The following is a 23,335-nucleotide window of genomic DNA, read 5'->3' as shown; positions in this document are numbered from 1 at the left end:
GCACTGCAAAGTTTGAACCAAGCCCAACACACAATCTCTCTCCAGTTAACACTGTTGAATAACGGCCCAACTTCTTTGGATTAACAACATTAACGCCAAGAAAAGCCAATGGAAACGAAGACAATATTGTCTGTAGGGAACCCATATGTAGTCAGTAAGTGGAAAGTTATAGCAAGAAAAACAAAAAACAAAAACATTGTTCTTACGTCATAAAACATACAAGTGGCTTTGCTGTGTGACAAGTATAGGTGTTTGCAGAGCTGGTTGTGTCACACCGGAAGCAGGAATAGAACCCAAATGCAGGCAGCGGAAACAGACTGGGCCAGAACAAGATTTTATTAACATATAACCACAACACGGGAACGTAGATTCAGGCAGCCAGGAAGACTAGAGACAAGACGTGATGCATCCTGCTGCCAAAAGTCAATATGTATGTGCATGTCTGCGACGATGCGACAAAGTGCAACCAGGGGGACTATATAACATTGGGGAGCCAATCAGGGAGATTGGGCGCAGGTGAGCAGGGTAGGGCAGGGCAGGAACAGAAAAAAACATTCAGGGAAAGGGTTACAGGTGAGTAAAACACGGGCAATCAGGTGAATGGGGCAACCATGAGGTAATCAGGGTTACTCAGGCAAATGGGGTGCAGGTGAGCGAAAAAACCAATCGGTATGGGGAACAGGTGAGCCCTGGTGGCCCAGACCACACAACCATGACAGACTGGTTGAAACACATAGAGCCTCTCTTTGAAAAATAACACCAGGTTTTACTTTGTTTGGTCTTCTCTCTTGGCAAACTTGGGCTTTTTTTTTTACATTAAACCTTATTTAAGTTAAGATAAAGAAAAAAAAGAGAAGACAATCAAAGCAACAGTACCCCTCATCACACACTCTTATGTCCTCTCTCTGCTGTTTGACAATTTTTTTTTATGATAAACTACTTTGTACTTTGTTTTTGTATTGTATTGTTCTTTGAGCTGTTCAAATATTAGGCATATTAATCCTTAAAAGCAAAACAATTTGCCAAAATTGAAGTTTGTAGGAACGTTTGATTTTTTTTTCCTAAGGACTTAAAAGAAAAAGACTTAAAAGTAAAAATGTTCTAAAGAATTATGGCTTAAAGTTATGTAAGCAAACATTATGTAAATTCAGAACTATTCTTTTGAAATATTAATGAACTGATGAAACTATCCCTAAGGGATCTAAAAGTATCATGTACATGGGATCCAGGTACAGAAAAGCAGAGAACAGCCTAGAGGATTTGTTCACATAACTGCCACCCAATTAATGAGCTAACCAGAATGTGTGTCCTGTAGCATTTACTCCTCTCTCTTCAAATCTGAGTCACATTAATTTGTGCCTTAATTCAAATAACTCATATCCCTGGTGCAATCAGCATTCTCCTTTTTACTTCATGCTGCTGGGACATTAATTACCACTTGTGGTGTGAAACAAATTGTATCATATTGCTCAATATTATGGTATTATAGACACCCACATCACGCAATAAACACAAAAGAAACTCTAAATTGGTAACATACAGAAAGCTAGGAATATTGAAAAAGCTATTGAATGGTAAACATTGGCTAAAAAAATGCCTCACAGAATGTTAATGTTAAGAGGGATTGTCAGGGGCGCCCGGGTAGGACTCGCCAGATCAAATCCCCGTGTTACCTCCGGCTTGGTCGGGTGTCTGTAGGGAAGCCGGATGTGGGTATGTGTCCTGGTCGCTGCACTGGCGCCTCCTCTGGTCGGTCGGGGCGCCTGTTCAGGGGGGAGAGGGAACTGGTGGGAATAGCGTGATCCTCCCACGCGCTACGTCCCAAGAATCGGCTGGCATCCCCACATGTATCGGAGGGGGCATGTGGTAGTTTGCAGTCCTCCTCGGATCAGCAGAGGGGGTGGGGTGGGGGGGGTTGTCAACAGAGATTTTCCTGTGAATCTTTCAACCCCAAGAGCAATGACCAGTCCACCAGAGGACCAAGCATGTGATCAGAGGGTTGCTGGTTCAAACCCCTCATCTAACTAAAGTTGTAAAGTGATTCTAGGCAGGTACACTGTAGTGGTTGTAGCTACCAGAGGGCTCCAGCAGGGGCAGCGTAGAGCTGTTGAGCTTGTGATGGAAAAATACAAGCTTATACAGGTTCTGCTCTAACCTTGGTACTGAGACAAACAGATCCAATTGTTTCTAATTAGACATCACGTACTACTCACATGTTTTTGCATATGACTTATGTTTTGCTTAGAACTGACCCTTCTGCTGCTGTTGGCGCATCCTTGGTGCTGAGACAGTGTCTGCTTTCTCCATGTTTACTTTAGTCTAGAAGTGCTCTTCCCAAAAACAAAGATGGCTGGTACGTGGCCTTCCCATGGCAGAAGGGGAAGTTGCTTGTACCTGCAGATGGGATGGGGGGGGGGGTGCTCCCTTTGTCTGGTGTCAGCAGAAAACCACATTTCATCCTGATATGCAATTTGTTTGTCTGACCCTGTAAAAATCATGTATCTAATGCTCTGGGCTCATTCTGGCCTTGGCGAGACTGAGACCACACATGTGTGATTTTCTGTGAATTAAACTTACTCAGAAAGACAAGACTGTCTATTTTCTTTTTATCACAGTTTGCCACCACAAGCTACACTTAGGGACACCTCGCTTCATTGTGTTTTCTTTTTTGTTAATTTGCAATTTGTCATTGTGTTTTAATATGTGCCGTTGTGTTTTCCTATTTGCTGTAGTGTTTTGTGAATCGTGTTTTCCTATTTGCCGTTGTGTTTTGTGAGTCATTGTGTTTTCCTATTTGCCAGTGTTTTGCAAGTTTTTGTTGTGTTTTCCTATTTGCCGTTGTGTTTTCCTATTTGCTGTTGTGTTTTGTGATTTGCTGTTGTGATCCCCTATTTGTCGTTGTGATTTGCAACGACAGTCCTACAGCTGTGAGTCCTAGAGCTCCGATGACCAATGGTATTGTTTTGGTCTTTATACCCCACATCCTTTTGATTTCAATCTCCAGATCTTTGTACTTGGTCAGCTTCTCTGTAACTTCCACTGAGGTGTTTCTTTTTCGGATGACATTGCCATGTCAATGTGCATGCACCTATTGTCCTTCCTGTCCATGATAACGATGTCCGGCTTTTTGGGTTTTTAATCTCTCTGTCAGTGTGAATGGGCATGTCCCATCGGATGGTGACATCATTGTTCTCAGTGACCATTTTTGGCTGATGTTCGTACCACTTCTCAGTCGTCTTGATCCACATCCACGTCTTGATCCACATTCCTTGGAGTCCACATCAGTGAGGACCTTTCATTGGCATTAAACACCCAGGCCCTTGTGAAAAAACCCCAACAATGCCTGCATTTCCTGAGGAGGCTGAGGAGCGCCCGTCTACCCCCAAAATTCTCACCAACTTCTACCACTGCACCATAGAGAGCATCCTGACCATCTGCATCTCAGTGTGGTAAGGCAACTGCACCTCAGTAGACCAGAAAGCTCTGCAGAGGATCGTCAAGGCAGCCCAGCATATCACCGGTACCCAGCTCCCAGCCATAAAAGACATTTATCACAAACACTGCCTTCGAAGGGGTCTGAGCATCAGCAGAGATCCCACCCACGCCAACCATGGACTGTTCTCCCCCCTGCGCTCTGGGAGGTGCTACAGGAGCCTCAGAGCCCGCACTACCAGGCTCAAAAACAGCTTCTTTCACAAAGCTGTTGCCCACATGAACCTGGCTACCCACTGAATGTCTGTAGATATTTTTAAATATTTTGTACTCCAGCTCTCTTTTAACTTATTTTTAGCTTTTGGTCTTCATGTGTGTATATCTTATACTGTGTTTGCTGTGTTTGTCTGTGTCTGTCTTGCACTGTTTGGTGAAACCACAGCCCTCATTTCATTTTTAACATGTGCCTGCACATTGTTTTTAATGACAATAAATTGAATTGAATTGATTTGAATCTTGTAACTCCTGCAGATCTTTCAGTGCAGGTATGCTGCTGCCTTGTTGTGCCTGTATATGTACTCGGTCTTTGCCAGTTCCGGGTAGTTTGAGACAATGTGGTCAATCGTTTCTTCGTACATTCCACAGATTCTGCATTTTGGGTCTGTTCCATCTTTGATGATGCGATGGTGATAGGATCTGGTTGCTAGGCTCTGGGCTTGTGCAGCGATTATCAGGCTCTCCGTCTCTGCTTTCAGTCCGGTGCTCCTCAGCCACTGGTGTGTCTTTTGTTGGTCCACGTCTGCGTCTTTCATTCTTTTTGGATACTTCCCATGCATTGCTTTGTCCTCCCAGGATTTTTTTTTTTGCAGCTGCTGGCCATGTTGTTTTGCCTTTTGCTTCACTCATTTGGCGTAGATGGTAGTTGCCTCATTTTCTGTTCTTGAATTGTGCAGCTTCTTTATTGATGGAGTAGATCTGATGTTTTACTATTTGGAGGAGTGGGTGATCTGTTTTTGTCAGGTACGCATCCAGCCTGATCATAGTGGTAGTCTTGAAGGTCAGTTCGAGTTGGACTAGGCCCCATCCTCCTGATGCTCTTGGTAGGTACAGCCTGTAGACTTCTGCTTCTGCTCCGTGGTCAGCATCTTTCTTGTCTTGGTGTCTAGTCTCTTGATGTCGTTCAGTTTCTAATTGATGATGTTGAAGCTGTACATCACTACAGGTATCGCTAGGGTGTTAATAGCTTCAATTCTGTTAGCCGCATTGAGTTTACTCTTCAGTACCATACGCACTCTCCTGTGGTACTCTTTCCAGATCTTCCCCTTTATGGTTGAGTGTTGTATGCCGTCTCCGTCGTTCACTCTTAGGTATTTGTATCCACTTTCTTGGTCTAGCTCTTTGATACAGTGTCAGTGTCAAGGTCTAAGTCTGCAGTCTTGGTAAGTCTTTCTTTCTTGAAAGTGGCTTTGGCACACTTGTCAACTCCATCTCAATGTCATCGCTGAATGTCTTGATGATGGTGAGTAGACCCTTCCGCTGATTGTTGTCCTTGGTAAACATCTTGAGGTCGTCAATGTAGAACAGGTGGGCCAGTTTGCCATTCTTTGATTTGTACCCACAGCTGCTGTTGTTCAGTAGATGGCTTAGTGGCACTAGTGCAAGGCAGAAGAGCAGTAGAGATATTGAGTCCCCTTGGAAAATTCTGCTTCTGATGTTCATCGGTCTCAGTGTTAATGACCCCTCTGCATGATGGAGATTCAGGGTGGTCTTCCAGGTCTTCATGCTCTCCGTGATGAATTTGACAGTTGTTGGGCAGACTCTGTAGATCTTGAGGCAATTCTCTATCCAGGAGTGTGGCGTGCTGTCAAATGCCTGCCTGTAGTCCATCAATGCTGTTGACAAGTTCTTTTTCTTCGATTTGACCTCTTGGAATATGGCTTTATTGATGAGTAGCTGGTCCTTGCATCCGTAGCTACCTTTCTTACATCCCTTCTATTCTGCTGGTAACAAGTTGTTTTTGTTGAGGAAGCTATAGGTCCTCTCTGTGATGATGGAGGTGATGATCTTGTACATTGTTGGTAGCCAGGTGATGGGTCTGTAATTATTTGGGTTTCCTCTGTCTTCAGGAGCAGGCACGTGGTTCCCTATGTGAGCCATTTGGAGCATTTCTTTGGATTCTTGATGATGTCATTGTAGGCCCATGCGAGGTCTTCGTGGATGCTGGGCAGGTTCTTGATCCAGAAGTTGGCAATTCTGTCTATCCCTGGCCTTCCAGTTGTTGGTCTTGTTGATCGCAGCAGTGGTCTCAGTGGTGCTGATGTCCGACCACACTTGGTTCTCTACGTGTTTGTATTGATTATGTTGTTGCTGGATTTTCTCTATGTGTTTGTATTGACCCTGTTGTTGTTGGATCCATGTAGCTCCCTCATTGTGTCTTTTGTTGTTCTCCCAGATCTTACTCCAGAACTCCTCGACTTCTTCGATTGTAGGTGGTTCACTGACATCTATCTTCTTCTTGTCCAGCTCACGATATGATTTTTTGGCATCTTCTTTGAAGATCTTGTTTTGCCAAAAGACCCAGGCACTGAGGTTGCAGATAACCCAGCCACTGAGGATGCACAAGCCAGTGCATTCTTAGTGCCGGTACCAAGCCCGAACAAATGGGGAGGGTTGCATCAGGAAGGGCATCCGGCGTAAAATCTTTGCCAAATCAAATAAGCGGATCATAAATAAAATTTCCATACCGGATTGGTCGAGGCCCGGGTTACCAACGACCGCCACCGGTACTGTTAACCAGCAGGGTGCCGGTGGAAAATATGCTACTGTTGGGCGAAGGAGAAGGAGAGGGGGAAGGCATGTCCAGTGGCAGCTAGAGATGAGGAACGGTAGGCGTGTGGAGGTGAGAGTCGGAACTTTGAATGTTGGCACTATGACTGGTAAAGGGAGAGAGCTGGCTGATATGATGGAAAGAAGAAAGGTAGGCATACTGTGTGTGCAAGAGACCAGGTGGAAGGGGAGTAAGGCCAGGAGTATCGGAGGTGGGTTCAAACTCTTCTACCATGGTGCGAATGGGAGGAGAAATGGGGTAGGGGTAATTCTGAAGGAAGAGTATGTCAAGAGTATGCTGGAGGTGAAGATAGTGTCAGACAGAGTGATGAGTATGAAGCTGGGAATTGAAGGTGTATTGCTGAATGTTATCAGCGCATATGCCCCGCAAGTTGGGTGTGAGATGGACGAGAAAGAAGAATTCTGGAGTGAGTTGGACGACGTGGTGGAGAGGATACCCAAGGAGGAGAGAGTGGTAATTGGAGTGGACTTCAATGGACATGTTGGTGAAGGGAACAGGGGTGATGAGGAGGTAATGGGAAGGTATGGAGTCAAAAAGAGAAATGTGGAAGGACAGATGGTGGTCGATTTTGCGTAAAGGATGGAAATGGCTGTGGTGAATACATATTTCAAGAAGAGGGAGGAACACAGGGTGACGTACAAGAGTGGAGGAAAGTGCACACAGGTGGACTATATCTTATGTAGAAGGCGCCATCTAAAAGGGATTGGAGACTGCAAGGTGGTGACAGGGGAGAACGTAGCTAGGCAGCATCAGATGGTGGTCTGTAGGATGACTTTGGAGACCAAGAAGAGGAAGCGAGTGAAGACACAGCCGAAGATCAAATGGTGGAAGTTGAAGAAGGAAGACTGTTGTGTGGAGTTCAGGCAGGAGTTAAGACAGGCACTGGGTGGTAGTGAAGAGTTGCCAGATGGCTGGACAACCACTGCAGAAATAGTGAGGGAGACAGCTAGGAAGGTACTTGGTGTGTCATCAGGACAGAGGAAGGAAGACAAGGAGACTTGGTGGTGGAATGAGGAAGTACAGCAAATTATACAGAGGAAAAGGTTGGCAAAGAAGAAGTGGGATAGTAAGAGAGATGAAGAAAGTAGACAGGAGTACAAGGAGATGCAGCGTAAAGCAAAGAGAGAGGTGGCAAAGGCAAAGGAAAAGGCGTATGGTGAGTTGTATGACAGATTAGACACTAAGGAAGGAGAAAAGGACTTGTACCGATTGGCTAGACAGAGGGACCAAGCTGCAAAGGATGTGCAGCAAGTTAGGGCGATCAAGGAAAGAGATGGAAATGTGCTGACAAGCGAGGAGAGTGTGCTAAGAAGGTGGAAGGAATACTTTGAGGGGCTGATGAATGAAGAAAATGAGAGAGAGAGAAGGTTGGATGATGTAGGGATAGTGAAGGAGGAAGTGAGGGCAGCTATGAAGAGGATGAAGAATGGAAAGGCAGTTGGTCCTGATGACATACCTGTGGAGGCATGGAGATGTTTAGGAGAGATGGCAGTGGAGTTTTTAACTAGATTGTTTAACACAATCCTGGAAAGTGAGAGGATGCCTGAGGAGTGGAGAAGAAGCATACTGGTACCGATTTTCAAGAACAAGGGCGATGTGCAGAACTGTAACAACTACAGAGGTATAAAGTTGATCAGCCACAGCATGAAGATTTGGGAAAGAGTAATAGAAGTTAGGTTAAGAGGAGAGGTGACGATCAGCGAGCAGCAGTATGGTTTCATGCCACGAAAGAGCACCACAGATGCGATGTTTGCTTTGAGAATGTTGATTGAGAAGTTTAGAGAAGGCCAGAAAGAGTTGCATTGTGTCTTTGTAGATTTAGAGAAAGCTTATGACAGAGTGCCGAGAGAGGAGGTGTGGTATTGTATGAGGAAGTCAGGAGTTGCAGAGAAGTATGTAGGAGTGGTGCAGGATACGTATGAGGGAAGTGTGACAATGGTGAGGTGTGCGGTTGGAATGACAGATGGGTTCAAGGTGGAGGTGGGATTACATCAAGGATCGGCTCTGAGCCCTTTCTTGTTTGCTATGGTGATGGACAGGTTGACGGACAAGATCAGGCAGGAGTCTCCATGGACGATGATGTTTGCGGATGACATTGTGATCTGTAGCGAGAGTAGGGTGCAGGTTGAGGAGAGCCTGGAGAGGTGGAGGTATGCACTGGAGAGAAGAGGAATGAAAGTCAGTAGGAGCAAGACGGAATACTTATGCGTGAATGAGAGAGAGGACAGTGGAATGGTCAGGATGCAAGGAGTGGAGGTGACAAAGGCATTTGAGTTTAAATACTTGGGGTCAACTGTCCAAAGTAACGGGGAGTGCAGTAGAGAGGTGAAAAAGAGAGTGCAGGCAGGTTGGAGTGGGTGGAGAAGTGTGTCAGGAGTGATTTGCGACAGAAGGGTATCAGCAAGAGTTAAAGGGAAAGTTTACAAGATGGTTGTGAGACCAGCTATGTTATATGGTTTGGAGACAGTGGCACTGATGAAAAGACAGGAGGCGGAGCTGGAGGTGGCAGAGTTGAAGATGCTAAGATTTTCACTGGGCGTAACGAAGAAGGACAGGATTAGGAACGATTATATTAGAGGGACTGCTCAGGTTGGACGGTTTGGAGACAAAGCAAGAGAGGCAAGATTGAGATGGCTTGGACATGTGTGGAGGAGAGATGCTGAGTATATTGGGAGAAGGATGCTGAATATGGAGCTGCCAGGGAAGAGGAGAAGAGGAAGGCCAAAGAGGAGGCTTATGGATGTGGTGAGGGAAGACATGCAGGTGGCTGGTGTGACAGAGGAAGACGCAGAAGACAGGAAGAAATGGAAACGGATGATCCGCTGTGGCGACCCCTAAAGGGAGCAGCCGAAAGTAGTAGTAGTAGTATATTTGATTGGTCTCGTTGTACAGTAAACTTCAATACTCTGTATGCTTCTCATTTTCCTGTTGGTGTGACATTAAAATTTCCCCAACCTGAGGATTAATAAAAGGCAATTCAATTCAATTCAATTCATATATGACTTGGAGGTAACGTCAATGCAGCCAAACTGGCGTGTTTATTCACACAATCAAACCAAACACATGACTGGCGAGAACCTGCCAGGAGAGGGCACATGGATGACAGGACCATAACAATTATGTTTATAAGTAGGCTAGCAGGTGGATTAAATAAAATAAAAATACAGTTGGTTCCCCCTTCATATTTGTGGGTAATTCTTTATATCAGCAAAATAAGATGGAAGTGCTGTCAATATAGCGACAAGTGCAAAAACAATGTTGTATTTAAAGATAATAATAATAATAAAAAATAAAAGAAGAAGACAAGTGCACAATTAACCAAACTACATTAGCAGTCTAGCCTACGATAGGTTCAGTTTTTAACAAAATAGTTTCACAACAAAACCATTAGGCCTACTACTGTGTCTTTCAACACAACAAATTATGTTTTCTGTGATAACGCAAAATAGTCAGTGCAACAAGGCCTATCTGAAATGCATTGTAGTTCAACTCTTACCAGACACTCTGCACCTTTTCGTAGAGAGGATCTCGTCTATTCTAGGCTTAATGTCCTTGGCTGTGGCCAGTTTCAATACCGAGACCAAATGCTGGTCAGTGAGTCGGGATCTGTGGGATGTCTTGTTCAGGTTCATTATGGAGAACATCTGTTCGCACGAGTATGTGCTTCCGAACATGGACATGATGCGTGCAGCATGAAGACGGAGCTCTGGCATTGATTCGGGGAGGAGAGGTGCAAACTCAGCAGCCCCGACTGACTGGTACTGGGACTTCAGAGCGCTGCTACATTGCAGTTAAGTGAGTTCCAATTGCAGGTGCTCAGGGGCAGTGTCGACATCAATTGCAAAAGGATTTGCGAACAGGTCAAGGTTGAATTTCTGTGATTCAAAATCAGCAAACCTCCTGCTGAATTCCGCTTTGAGTGTGTTCAGTTTGTCAGCATACACTTGGGTTGGGAGTGGAATGGTGACTGTGGCGCTCATTGATTGACAGGTAGGAAAGTGGGTCAAGTTACACTTGCGCATCTTGCCCTCCCACAGATGCAGTTTCAGTTCAAATGCCTTCACGGAGTCCCGCATCTCGGGGATCAGCTGCTTTCTTCTCTGGATTTTTAGATTCGGTGAACTGAGGTGCTCTGTGATGTCACACATAAACGCCAAGTCGCTCAGACACTTTTCATTCTCAAGCTCGGGGACAGCCTTCTGTTTGCTTTCCATGAAATGAGCGATCTCAGTGCGGGTGTTGTAAAACCTCCTCAGCACTTTTCCCCGACTCAACCAGCGCACCTCCGTGTGATAGGGCACATCCTCATGCACAGAGTTTTCCTCCTCTAAAAGAGCCCTAAACTGCTGATGATTCAAGCCCCATGCACGAATAAAGTTCACAGTTTTAGTCACAATAGTCATGACATGTCCCATGCCCAACACCTTATCGCAGAGGGCTTCCTGGTGGATGATGCAGTGGTAGGCTACCAAGTTTTCTCCTGTGTGTCCCATCGCCTTTCGAGTCAAACTGACCAAACCACGAACTTCCCCGCACATTGCCGGTGCACCATCCGTTGTCAGTCCAACAATTTTATTCCAGGGCAGTTCCATTTTGTTCACGCTCTGCTCCACTTGGGTGAAAATGTCCTGTCCTGTTGTTGTCCCGCGAATCGGTTTCACGTCTAAAAGTTCCTCAGTGACGGACAACTGAGTGTCAACCCCTCGGATTAATGTGGACAGCTGGGCTGTGTCCGTCCTGTCTGTACTCTCATCTACCGCTAGTGAGTATGAAACAAAGTCCTTGGCTTTTGTTTTTAGCTGGCTCTCTACATCGGAGGTCAGTTCATCAACACGACTAGCCACAGTATTTCGGGACAGGCTGATATTTGAAAATGCCTCCTTCTTGTCAGGGTACACAACGTTGCACACTTTTTCAAGGCGGTCTTTAATAAACTCTCTAGCCTTTGCGATTTCCTCTGCAATAATAAAACTTGCCTTGGTAGCACCCTCACTTTCACTACTGATGCGAGTGAACATGCTTTGCTGATGTTGAAGGTTGCGTTTCAAGTCTTTGGCTTTCTGCAGCCGTTGCTCCATGTCCATGTTAGCATATTGCTCGCCATGCTTCGTTTCGAAGTGTCTGCGGATGTTGTACTCTTTTAACACTGCCAGCGACTCTTGACATATGAGACACACTGGCTTTTGTTTTAATTCACAAAACAGGTATTCAGCTTCCCACCTCTCTTGAAACTGTCGATACTCTTTGTCTACTTTTCGTTTTTTCGCCATCGTTTGTTTATGCTAGCTAGCTTTCGATCTCATTTGCAAAGCGTACGTTCAGCGTTCAGGTAACGTTACGCAGGTGACTTAGGCGATGCTACTGCAGGAACATGCTACTCAGCATTTCCGTTACTATGGGAAAAAAGCGAAGTGCGGCAGCGCCCTCTTGTGTTTCAGCATTGCATTGTCACAGACACAAGCTCTCGGGCCACATTCAGTTGATGACCAGGATTAACAGGAGGGCCGGATTAAATATTGCAGAGGGCCGTGTTTGGCCCGCGGGCCTTGTTATTGACCCATGTGCCTTACAACATCCAAGTCTGGAAAAACAGTGGCTAAAAGAACATTCAATGATAATGCCCCAAAATTTGGATTTCCAGCGTGCATTCACCACCATCAGGAGGGCGAGTTTGAAAATCCTTACAACTAAGCAAACAAATACTGTAGCATGGCTGGATCGAGGACTACTCCTTACCATCCGCAGCAGAATGGACAAGTAGAATGCTTCAATCGCAGATTAATACAGATGCTTAATATTCTCACAGACAGAGACAGGTTGAACTGGAAAGACTCTAAATAAGCTAATATTCACCCATAATGGCACATGTACAGCGGTAACAGGCTTCTCTCCATTTTACCTACTATATGGCTACTCCCTGAGACTACCCAACAACATGTTGTTTAACTTGCCCACTGAAGCAGGAAGTGGTAGTCACTGTGATTATGCTGACCAGCGGAAGCAAGGAATGCAAGAGGCATATGTTATTGCATGAGAAAATTCACACATATCACCCTAGAGAAACAAGAGGATATATGATGGCAAGGTGAGGAGTTCAGTGTTGTACCATGATGACCGAGTTAGTACGGAACATAACCCCTATGGTGGACCTGGAAAATTGAGGAATCACTGGGAAGACACCATTCATACAGTAGTTCGGCTTGGCTCTGGCTTGCAAAATATGATCAACTTCTCATTTCCTTTCAAGACTCATACCCGAATACATAATGTTTTGGTTTTGACTCTATAGTTGCCCAATCTGACTCAACTGCGACGGAAAGCAGTGATAGTCGAGTCAGCAAGAGAGTGAATGGGTAGAGGGAGCGGCAATAGCGAGAACAAACATTTTTTTGAAGGTTTTTAATCACTGCAACCACAAGCTGTTCTCCATCATATGGTCATGACTGTGCACAACAATTTTTGGCCCGATAGGTCCAGTAGTTTGCGAGATTAGCCGTGGACAGACATACACACATACACATGCACGCATGCACGACCAAACACATAATCCCCTTTAGGCTACCCGCCTAGTGGAGATGATGAACTCAACTGTCTTTTGTCAGTTCTGCATGGGAGTCGGGACTGTGAAGCATATTTTGCATCTAGAAATGTTGGATAGCTGGGAGGACAGTCTCTTTAGATATGCTAACATTGTGGCTTGGTGTTCCTTGATTCTGTTACAGTTAATAAGGGTGGGGATACCTGCAGTCAGCTGAGACTGAAGAAGTCAATTAGATGAGTAATAAAATGTTTCACTCACTAAATGTTGTGTCCCAATGAACTGATTCAACTTTCTGTGATTTCCTTACCCGGATTATTGAGCATGCACAAAGACAACTAGAAGAGTGCACTCAGTAGAGTGTAGATCTCCACCAGGCCTATCTCCCCTTATCCGGTGCCCGGAATTAGCGACAAACCACCCTTTTATTTATTTGCCTACCAGGAGAAGGGGCCCTTATTAAAAGACTTCAGATGTGTTTAATTGTCATGGTTTTCATGATATAAAATGGCTGTAGGTGCATGACTTTCACTTATTCTAAAGTCAATTTAAAAAACAGTTAGAAAACAGCTCAGCCATGGGAAATATTTTATTGTAGCCACTGAGGTGATTTCTAGCCGAGACTGTGATTAATCCATCCATCCATTATCCAAACCTCTTCTCCTGCTCATGGGGATGTTGGAGCCTATCCCAGCAGTCATGGGGCGGCAGGCGGGGGGACACTCTGGACAGGTTGCCAGGCCATCAAAGGACACACACACACACACACACACACACACACACACACACACACACACACACACACACACACACACACACACACACACACACACACACACACACACACACACACACACCTAGGGACAATTTAGTATGGCCGATTCACCTGACCTGCATGTCTTTGGACTGTGGGAGGAAACTGGAGCACCCGGAGGAAACCCACGCAGACACGGAGAGAACATACAAACTCCACACAGAGGATGACCCGGGACGACCCCCAAGGTTGGACTACCCCGGGGCTTGAACCCAGGACTTTCTTGCTGTGAGGCGATCATGCTGACCACTGCGCCACCATGATGCCATTAATGTGATTAATCCTTCTCTGGAAATTGTATTTTTATCGCAGAGTTTTTGACATTGGACTTTATGGCACTTCCGCATCCAATACCCCTCATGATGTCAGTTAAACAAACATAGTGGTGAGGTGAATAAAGTGAATTGTTTTGGTTCATACAGTGTTCCTCCAGTTCTCCTGTGCTGAGATCAGCGGTGAATTATTTGCTGATTTACTAAATATGATCAATGTCTCGTTTACTTTCACCACCCATACCCGAATCACTGCAACAAAGATTTTGCTTCCTGACCACTTTTGGTTGTATTTATGGATTTTGGACTGCTGATCACGAAAATCACCTTAAAATGTTCCTATCACATACTGTTTTGTAGACATAACCTATTTTTGTGATTTCCCATCATATTTTCAGCCTGATAGTATACTGCCCGCAAAGCAAGCTGTGTTGGTCAGTCCAAGCATGCCTGGGCATGCACTGAGTGTAGGTGCTATGCAAATGTTGTCGTGGGCATGCCTGGGCATGCTTAGTCAGGTTAGATGCTGGCAGACAGGCTATAAAAGCTGCTCACATTTACAGATACTGTTTGGACGCATGCTGATGCACATGTTCTTCAGGCAATAGCATAATGAGTATACTTAACAATAGGGTTTATTGTCTTTATTGACTTAATACAGCAGACATTTCTCGTCAATGTTGCAACAGCTGCAATACATTCTGTAACATCTGTGGCGAGTACACGCTTAAGGCTCAAAGACGCACCACGACTGCACTTATTAAGAAAGCTTATGAGCACTACTTCAGATGTAAAATTGGTGACCAAGTGAAACACTGGGCTCCTCACATTTGTTGTAGATGTGCAGTCAACCTGAGAGCTTGGCTCAGAAGTACTTGCAAGTCAATGCCATTTGCAATCCCAATGATATGATGAGAACAGAAGGATCACGTGACGGACTGTTACTTCTGTCTGACCAATGCATCTGGCTTCTCTACTAAAAATAGGAAATCTCTTGAGTACCCCAATCTGCCTTCAGCCATGAGACCAGTGCCACATGATGACAGTTTGCCAGTACCGAAGCCACCAGAGACATGGAGCCTAGATGAGGCAGATGAAGATGCCACAACACATGAACCAGATGTGGAAAATGACACTGATCCAGATGTTGAACCCTTTATGCCTGGTTATCCTCACCTGATACCACAGCCGGAATCAAATGACCTGGTCAGGGGTGTGGATTTGACAGAAGCTAAAACATAACTACTTGGTTCAAGATTACAAGGATGGGGTTTGCTGTCACCAGGTACAAACATTTCTATCTTTTAGAACCGTCAAGAACATTTGAGAAACTTCTTTACGCAGGTTGAAAACCGCTGTTTTTGCACTGACATTGATGGATTGTTCATGGCTTTGGGTTGTGTGCATGGCCCACAACAATGGCATCTTTTTATAGATTTGTCAAAGTTAATCCTGAAAGCTGTCCTGTTACACAATGGCAATGTCCACCCTTCAGTACCCACTAGCTAAGCAGTACACATGAAAGAAATCTACAATAACATGGAACTGTTGTTGAAACCCAAACAGTACAACAATTACGACTGGAACATGTGTGGTGATATAAATTAGTGGCACGGCTAGGAATGCAGCTCGGATATACAAAGTACTATTGTTTCCTTTGTGAATGGGACAGCTGTGCTAAAGAGTCACATTACATTAAAAAGAACTGTTCAACCCAGAAAAGTGTGGCGCATAAACCACTTGTGGACCCAACAAAGATATTTCAACTTTTTAATATAAAACTCAGATTGATGAATAATGTTGTGAAAGCAACAAAGAAGGTGATGGATTTCACTATTTGAGACAGATGTTTCCATGAGTAACTGATGCCAAGATTAAGGAAGGCATGTTTGTTGGTCCACAGATCAGACAGGTCATCAGTGACAGGGAGCTGGAAGATCTGCTAGTGGGGTCAGAGAAAATAGCATGGAAGGCATTTCAGGATGGTGTTGGGAATTTTCTTAGCAACTACAGAGAACCAAACTACAATGAGCTGCTTGACAACATGCTTAAAGCATACAAAACTATGAAGTGCAACACGTCATTGAAAATTCATTTTCTGCATTCACACTTGGACTTCTGCCCTGCTGATCTTGGTGCAGCCAGTGACAAACATGATGAAAGGCTTCACCAGGACACTGCGACCATGGAAAAGAGCTGTCAGGGCAACTGGAATCCATCAACGCTGGCCGGCTATTGTTGGACACTGACATGTGAGGCACCAGATGCTGAGTACAAATGAAAATCAGCTGCAAAACATTTCAAGCTCAGTTGAACTAACACAATGTGGCAGCATCGATATGTGATTAAATATGTTGAATTAAATAAACATTATTTTAATGTTTCTCCAAATTTCCAAGTGGCACAATAAATCTGAAATGATTTTTGTGTTCAGCTTGACATTGTCTATCATAATCACTATATTTTTTTTTTCGGGAAGCAAAACGTTCGAAAAAATGTGTTGTCTTGTGTAACAGGCGCTGTTGCTGCCTGAGCTAAATAAACAATGTGCATGCGTGCAGTGACAGAACAGCGTCAGTCAAGCGAAGAAGAGAGTGAATGAAGAGAGGGAGCGGCAATACTGAGAACAAACGTTTTCCGAAGGTTTTTGATTACCGCAACCATGAGGTTCCTGATCATACAGTCATAACTGTGCACAACATTCTTTTAGGCTGATAGGCGCAGTAGTTTGTGAGATTAGCCGTGGACACACACACACACACACACAACCAAACACAATCCCCTCCAGGCTAACACCTGGCGGAGATAATCACATTTCCACAGTTGATCTAGTGTTCACAATTTACTTGGTCAACTTCAACAAATTCAATAAAACATAGCCACAATATTATCAGCGCCCCACCTTCAATTTAATTAAAAAAAAGTGCACATCAACCTGGAGTTGACGTTGCACCTCACTTGAGAGACTCGTGACAGTCTTGTCTTGCAAAATTCATCCAGTAGTTTAGTCCGCTTGGGAGAACATAAAAAAAGGCAGAAAATCCCACCAGATTCACAAAAAATATGAAGTAGATCAACACAAAGTTAATCGGTAGCTGTGCATGTGGCGGCCATTGCACTTAGTTTGCTCACAACCTGCCAAAGGCTCGAACTCAAAGTTGGTGACGACATCGGGGCTAGCACCGATACATCGCAGGGCCCCGTGGCGTTCTGTCACTACACATCAACATTTGATTGGCGGATGATAAGGCCACTCAAAGTTGCAATCAGTTTGCAGCGTCGGGCTTCCAGGAAAGCCTAGCAAAACAAACTAGTGCACGTCCAAGGAGCTATGATGCATTTAGATGACAGAAATTCCCTGCTGAGCCCCACAAGAAAATGAGTAATTTAATTCAGACATATTATGGGCACCCTTCAATTTAACTATGAAAAACACATTATGATTTTGATTTTGACAGGGCCAGCAGAGAAGGCCCTGATAGCCCACCACAGATTAAAACATTATTGTGATGAATTGAATATTGTGATCATATTGCGATCTTCCTTTTCAAGATGGCGGCGCACTGGACGCAGTGGCTACTGTGGTTCCCTGCTCAGTGTCGTGTTTTCTTAGTTATTTATACATTAGTTTTAAGTTTACTTACAAGTGTAGGTCATTCGCTCTTCTACAACCGTCAGGAACTTTTAAACCTCAGAACAGATTACTCACTTCCCTCCACCATCACGGACAATTTCCTCATCAATATTATCCGCTCACCGGTCTCGCAGTGGAAACGCTGCCCCCGTCGGCAACGTAAACAGAAGAGGGGGAAACGAGGCGGGCTACATGCTAAGCTAAGTAGCGTTCCCTTCAAAGTTTCCCTCCCCAGCATCTTCATGGCTAATGTCCGGTCATTAGCTAACAAAATGGACGAGATAAGACTCAGGCTGTCCTCTCAGAAAAGGCTGCAGAACTGCTGTCTGCTGATGTTTACGGAGACTTGGCTCAACAGCAACATAGTCGACTCGGCAGTCGAGCGAGCGGGCCGCACAGCCTTCCGTGCCGACAGGACAGCGGACTCCGCGGAGGAGGTTTGAGTATTTATGTCAATAACTCTTGGTGCAACAATATAAGGATCGTTGAAAGGCATTGCTCTGCTGATCTCGAGCTCCTTATGATTCAGTGCAGGCCTTTTTTACCTGCCCAGGGAGCTAACGGCCATTACCATCGCCGCTGTATACATCCCCCCACATGCTAATGCTAAGGTAGCACTTAAGCAGCTACAATGTGCCATCAGCAGACAACAGACCAAACACCCGGACAATGCCTTTATCATAGGTGGTGACTTTAATCAGGCTAACCTCAGAGCTGTATTGCCCAAATTCCATCAGCATGTCTCCTGCCCCACTAGGGGTCAAAACACCCTGGACCATCTCTATACAAACATCAAGGACTCATACAAAGCTACTCCCTGCCCTCATCTGGAGCATTCTGACCATCTCTGCCTATTCCTGGTCCCAGCCTACAAACCCCTAATAAAACAGATCAAGCCAGCAGTAAAGACAATCACTGTCTGGCCAGAAGGAACAGTCTCTGAACTCCAGGGCTGTTTTTAAAAACACAGACTGGAGTATTTTTGCACATTCAGCTACCCATGGCTCCCATACAGACATTAATGAACAGACATCTGCCATGCTAGCCTACATTAACTTTTGCACTGAGTGTCACAATAAAAAAATCAGTCCGCACCTTTCCATACCAGAAACCCTGGATGACCAGTGAGGTCCGGCAGCTGCTGAAAGTCCGGGATGCAGCATTCAAGTCAGGTAACTGCGAGGCCTACAGCGCAGCCAGATCAAACCTCAAAAAGGGCATCAGAACAGCCAAACATAAATATTCCCTACGAATAGAGGACCACTTTCACAATAACTCTGATCCTCGGCGAATGTGGCAAGGCATTCAGTCTATCACAGACTACAAAAGCTCTAATCGCAGTCCCACTGTCCATGATGCCTCCCTGCCAGACAAGCTAAATCATTTCTATGCCCGCTTCGACAAGGACAATACTGACCCAGCCACAAAAATCCCCAGCCACCCAGAAAACCAGGTGCTCACTCTATCAGTCGCAGAGGTCAGAGAATCACTGCGCAGAGTGAACACACGGAAGGCTGCCGGACCAGACGGCATACCGGATTGGGTCTACCGGGAATGTGCCGACCAGCTGGCTGAGGTCTTCACACCTGTATTTAACCTCTCACTGTCCCAATCTAAAGTCCCGGCATGCTTTAAGACCACCTCTATCATTCCTGTCTCCAAGAAACCAACATCCACATGTCTGAATGACTACCGACCCATAGCACTCACCCCCATTGCCATGAAGTGCTTTGAAAGACTGGTTCTGGCCCACATCAAAAACATTATCCCCCCCCCCCCCACATTTGACCAACATCAGTTCGCCTACTGTCCCAAAAGGTCTACTGAGGATGCCATTGCCACTGCCCTACACATTGCTCTGACCCACCTTGAACTTAACAACACATACATCCGGATGCTGTTTATAGATTACAGCTCTGCCTTCAACACCATCATCCCTGCCAAACTAACCACCAAACTCCTCTCCCTTGGCCTCAACCCCTCCCTCTGTAACTGGATCCTGGACTTCCTGACCAACAGACCTCAGTCTGTTAGGTTAGGTGACCACTCCTCCTCCACCCTGACCCTCAGCACAGGTGCCACTCAAGGCTGTGTTCTGAGCCCCCTCCTTTTCTCCCTCTTCACCCACGACTGCCAACTCACCCCTCAAATGTTATAGTTAAGTTTGCAGATGACACCACAGTCATTGGCCATATCACCAACAATGACGAGATGGCCTACAGAGACGAGATTGAGCACATCACATCATGGTGTACTACCAACAATCTTGTCCTTAATGTGCAGAAGACAAAGGAGCTGATTGTGGACTTCAGGAGGTCTAGAAGCTGCAGCCACTCCCCCATACACATCAATGGGGTGGAAGTGGAGCATGTTTCCAGCTTTAAATTCCTTGGAGTCCACATCAGCGAGGACCTTTTGTGGACATTAAACACCCAGGCCCTTGTGAAAAAGGCCGAACAACGCCTGCATTTCCTGAGGAGGCTGAGGAGCGCCCGTCTACCCCCCAAAATTCTCACCAACTTCTACCACTGCACCATAGAGAGCATCCTGACCATCTGCATCTCAGTGTGGTACGGCAACTGCACCTCAGTAGACCAGAAAGCTCTGCAGCGGATCATCAAGGTGGCCCAGCATATCACCGGTACCCAGCTCCCAGCCATAAAAGACATTTATCACAAACGCTGCCTTCGAAGGGGTCTGAGCATCAGCAGAGATCCCACCCACTCCAACCATGGACTGTTCTCCCCCCTGTGCTCTGGGAGGCGCTACAGGAGCCTCAGAGCCCGCACTACCAGGCTCAAAAACAGCTTCTTTCCACAAGCTGTTGCCCACCTGAACCTGGCTACCCACTGAATGTCTGTAGATATTTTCAAATATTTTGTACTCCAGCTCTTTTTTAACTTATTTTGGTCTTCATGTGTGTATATCTTATACTGTGTTTGCTGTGTTTGTCTGTGTCTCTCTTGCACTGTTTGGTGAAGCCACAGCCCTCATTTCATTTTTAACATGTGCCTGCACATTGTTTTTAATGACAATAAAATTGAATTGAATTGAGTTAAATGTTTATGTTAAGTATCAATTAAGACATTTTAAAAAAAGTCCACCATGAAAAATGTGTAAGAAGCAATGTTTCTAAATATTGCTTTGCATGTGTTGCGCTGCAGGACATGTCAGGGAATCTGCATGACACCATCAAAGACCTTTCTTAACATGGTCCATTTACTGCAGCGCTTGTTAGCAAGACACAACTTACTGTACCTCAAGTTAATTACTGTATCGGTGGCCTTCAGGGATTTTAGAATGAGTGACTGAATCCTTTTTCATTTAATAGTCAAGAGATGTCTGCTCCAATTAGACCTACACCCTTTAGATATTTATTTTCTCTTCAAAGGGTCAGACTTTTTTTGGGACTGTATTGACTTGTTGTTCGGCTCTCTGGCCGTAGTCTGTATATGTATGTTTGTCTGTTATGACATACATGATGATATAAGGTTCATTAGTATATTGTGAGGGGTAAATGACAAGGAAGAAGGGGTTACAAATGGCTCTGGACATCACACACACACACACACACACACACTCACTCCCCCCACCCCACCCCCCTGCGCCACTGTGCCACTCCCAAGTGTTAGCTTTTACAAGCAAATTCTATCCAAAGCACACAACTGTTAAGTGGTCATAACTTATGAACATATTTTGAATATAGGGAAATAAGTAGGCTACTTTCACTAAGCTGGTGATCAGCGAACAGCATTCCATTGCTGTACAATTTATGAGGGGCTAGTGTCACCAGCGCCATTTTCTAGACAGCAAAAAACCATGCATAAGAGACAGGCAGCTAAAAATCTTAAAAATATAACAATTTTTTAACTACCTGTCCTCCCAACTGTGCCCCAACACCACACCAATATATAATTCACATAAGTTACCTTTTATATTTTTAATGTAGGCCATTTCAACAGTGCCCTGGCCCCTAAATGCTTTTCAAAACAAACCCCAGTCCCATTGGTTGTAATGTTTTCTATCCCTCCATTGGTTGCTGTGCATCATAAGTACCTACCCCATTGGCTGTCATAATTTGAATGTTTCCCCATCTGATTGGTCGCTGACCAACCGAAATTAGGGGTGTGATGCTCAGCAACGTAACTGTATGATTCTTTGTCAAAAAAACATTAGCAGCTGATGAGTGCGAGACGCACGAAACAGGCCTGTACTGCAATGTATTCAAATCTTTTTTCCTGTATATGTGTTGATATATATATATATATTTATATATATATATATATATATATATATACACACACACACACACACATATGTATACGTGTATATGTATATATATGTATGTGTATGTGTGTGTGTGTGTGTGTGTGTGTGTGTGTGTGTGTGTGTGTGTGTGTGTATGTATGTGTGTATATATATAATATATTGTAGCGAATTCGGGGGGCAACCACAGGAACTGCCGCGGCCGGGATGTGAACCCATATTGCCCGCACCGCGGGAGATATCGCTAACCGCTAGACTAAAGGGTCAGACCCCCCAGCCAGCAGCCAGCGTGTCTTCTTATCCATGCACGTTACACTACCCCCCTCCTTCGGGAAGCGCGTCCCCACGCTTAAGCATATCAGCTCCTTCACGCTTCAGGGCCCATACGCTTCCAATGGCCTTACGGTCGCTCCATCCCACTTCTGACACCAATGTAGCGAATTCGGGGGGCAACCACAGGTCTGCCGCGGCCGGGACGCGAACCCGTATCGCCCGCACCGCGGGAGACATCGCTAACTTCTAGACTAAAGGGTCAGACCCCCCAGCCAGCGGCCAGCGTGTCTTCTTATCCTTGCACGTTACAATATATATAATTTGAATTATATTCTACACTGCTTCACTAAACCCTACAGTAACATCAACGTCCAAAGTAAGGACTCGAGCAGCAACATTCAGAATCAGCTGCAGCTGTTTGATCGATTTTTTTAGAGAGACCTGTAAAGACACCGCCACAGTAGTTGAGTCGACTGAAGATAAATGCATGGACATGTTTTTCCAAATCTAGTCCTGCTGAGACATAAATCCTTTAATTGTTGATATATATATATATATATATTTTTTTTTTTTTTATTTTTTATTTTTTTTTATTTTTTACCCCCCCCGCGAATTGTACTTGGCCAATTCCCCACTCTTCCCAGCCGTCCTGGTCGCTACTACACCCCCTCTGCCAAGCCGGGGAGGGCTACAGACTACCACATGCCTCCTAAGATACATGGAGTTACCAGCCGCTTCTTTTCACCTGACAGTGAGGAGCTTCATCAGTAGGGGGAGTACCTGGTGGTCCCTATCTCCTCTCCAGGTATGGATGGCCATTGGTTCACAGACAAAGTCATCTGCACTTTGACAGTTTTTGTTTTTAGTCCTATTGGTTGTCCACACACAGTCCTCACAACAACTCAAGGGTTCAAGTGGGGGTGCCGGTTTAGTCGCCGACGACTTAACGGTTGCAATTTAATGTCATACCAAGGACGCATAGTTCATAGTGTAGCAGAAGATTAGAAATGTATTCTGGCCCTAAACCATTCAGTGCTTTATAAACCAAGAGCAGAGTTTTAAAATCAATTCGACCTCAGAACTGGAGTTTATGTTTATTCTTATTTAGATTCCCATTAGCTGTTACCCAAGGCAACAGCTAATGGGGTGATGTGATCCACTTTTTTGGTCTTAGTAAGGACTCGAGCAGCAACATTCAGAATCAGCTGCAGCTGTTTGACTGATTTTTTTTTTAGAGAGACCTGTAAAGACACTGTCA

General features: G+C 45.0%; 1 pseudogene; it reads right to left on the bottom strand.

The window, feature by feature from the left end:
* Nucleotides 1-2,043: 2,043 nt before the first annotated feature.
* On the bottom strand, nt 2,044-11,550 carry LOC130119779 (general transcription factor II-I repeat domain-containing protein 2-like; annotated as a pseudogene).
* Nucleotides 11,551-23,335: the final 11,785 nt, after the last annotated feature.

The sequence above is a fragment of the Lampris incognitus genome, chromosome 10 (assembly GCF_029633865.1).
Source record: "Lampris incognitus isolate fLamInc1 chromosome 10, fLamInc1.hap2, whole genome shotgun sequence".
In the NCBI taxonomy this organism is placed as follows: domain Eukaryota; kingdom Metazoa; phylum Chordata; class Actinopteri; order Lampriformes; family Lampridae; genus Lampris; species Lampris incognitus.
This window is presented reverse-complemented; position numbering and strand designations above follow the sequence as displayed.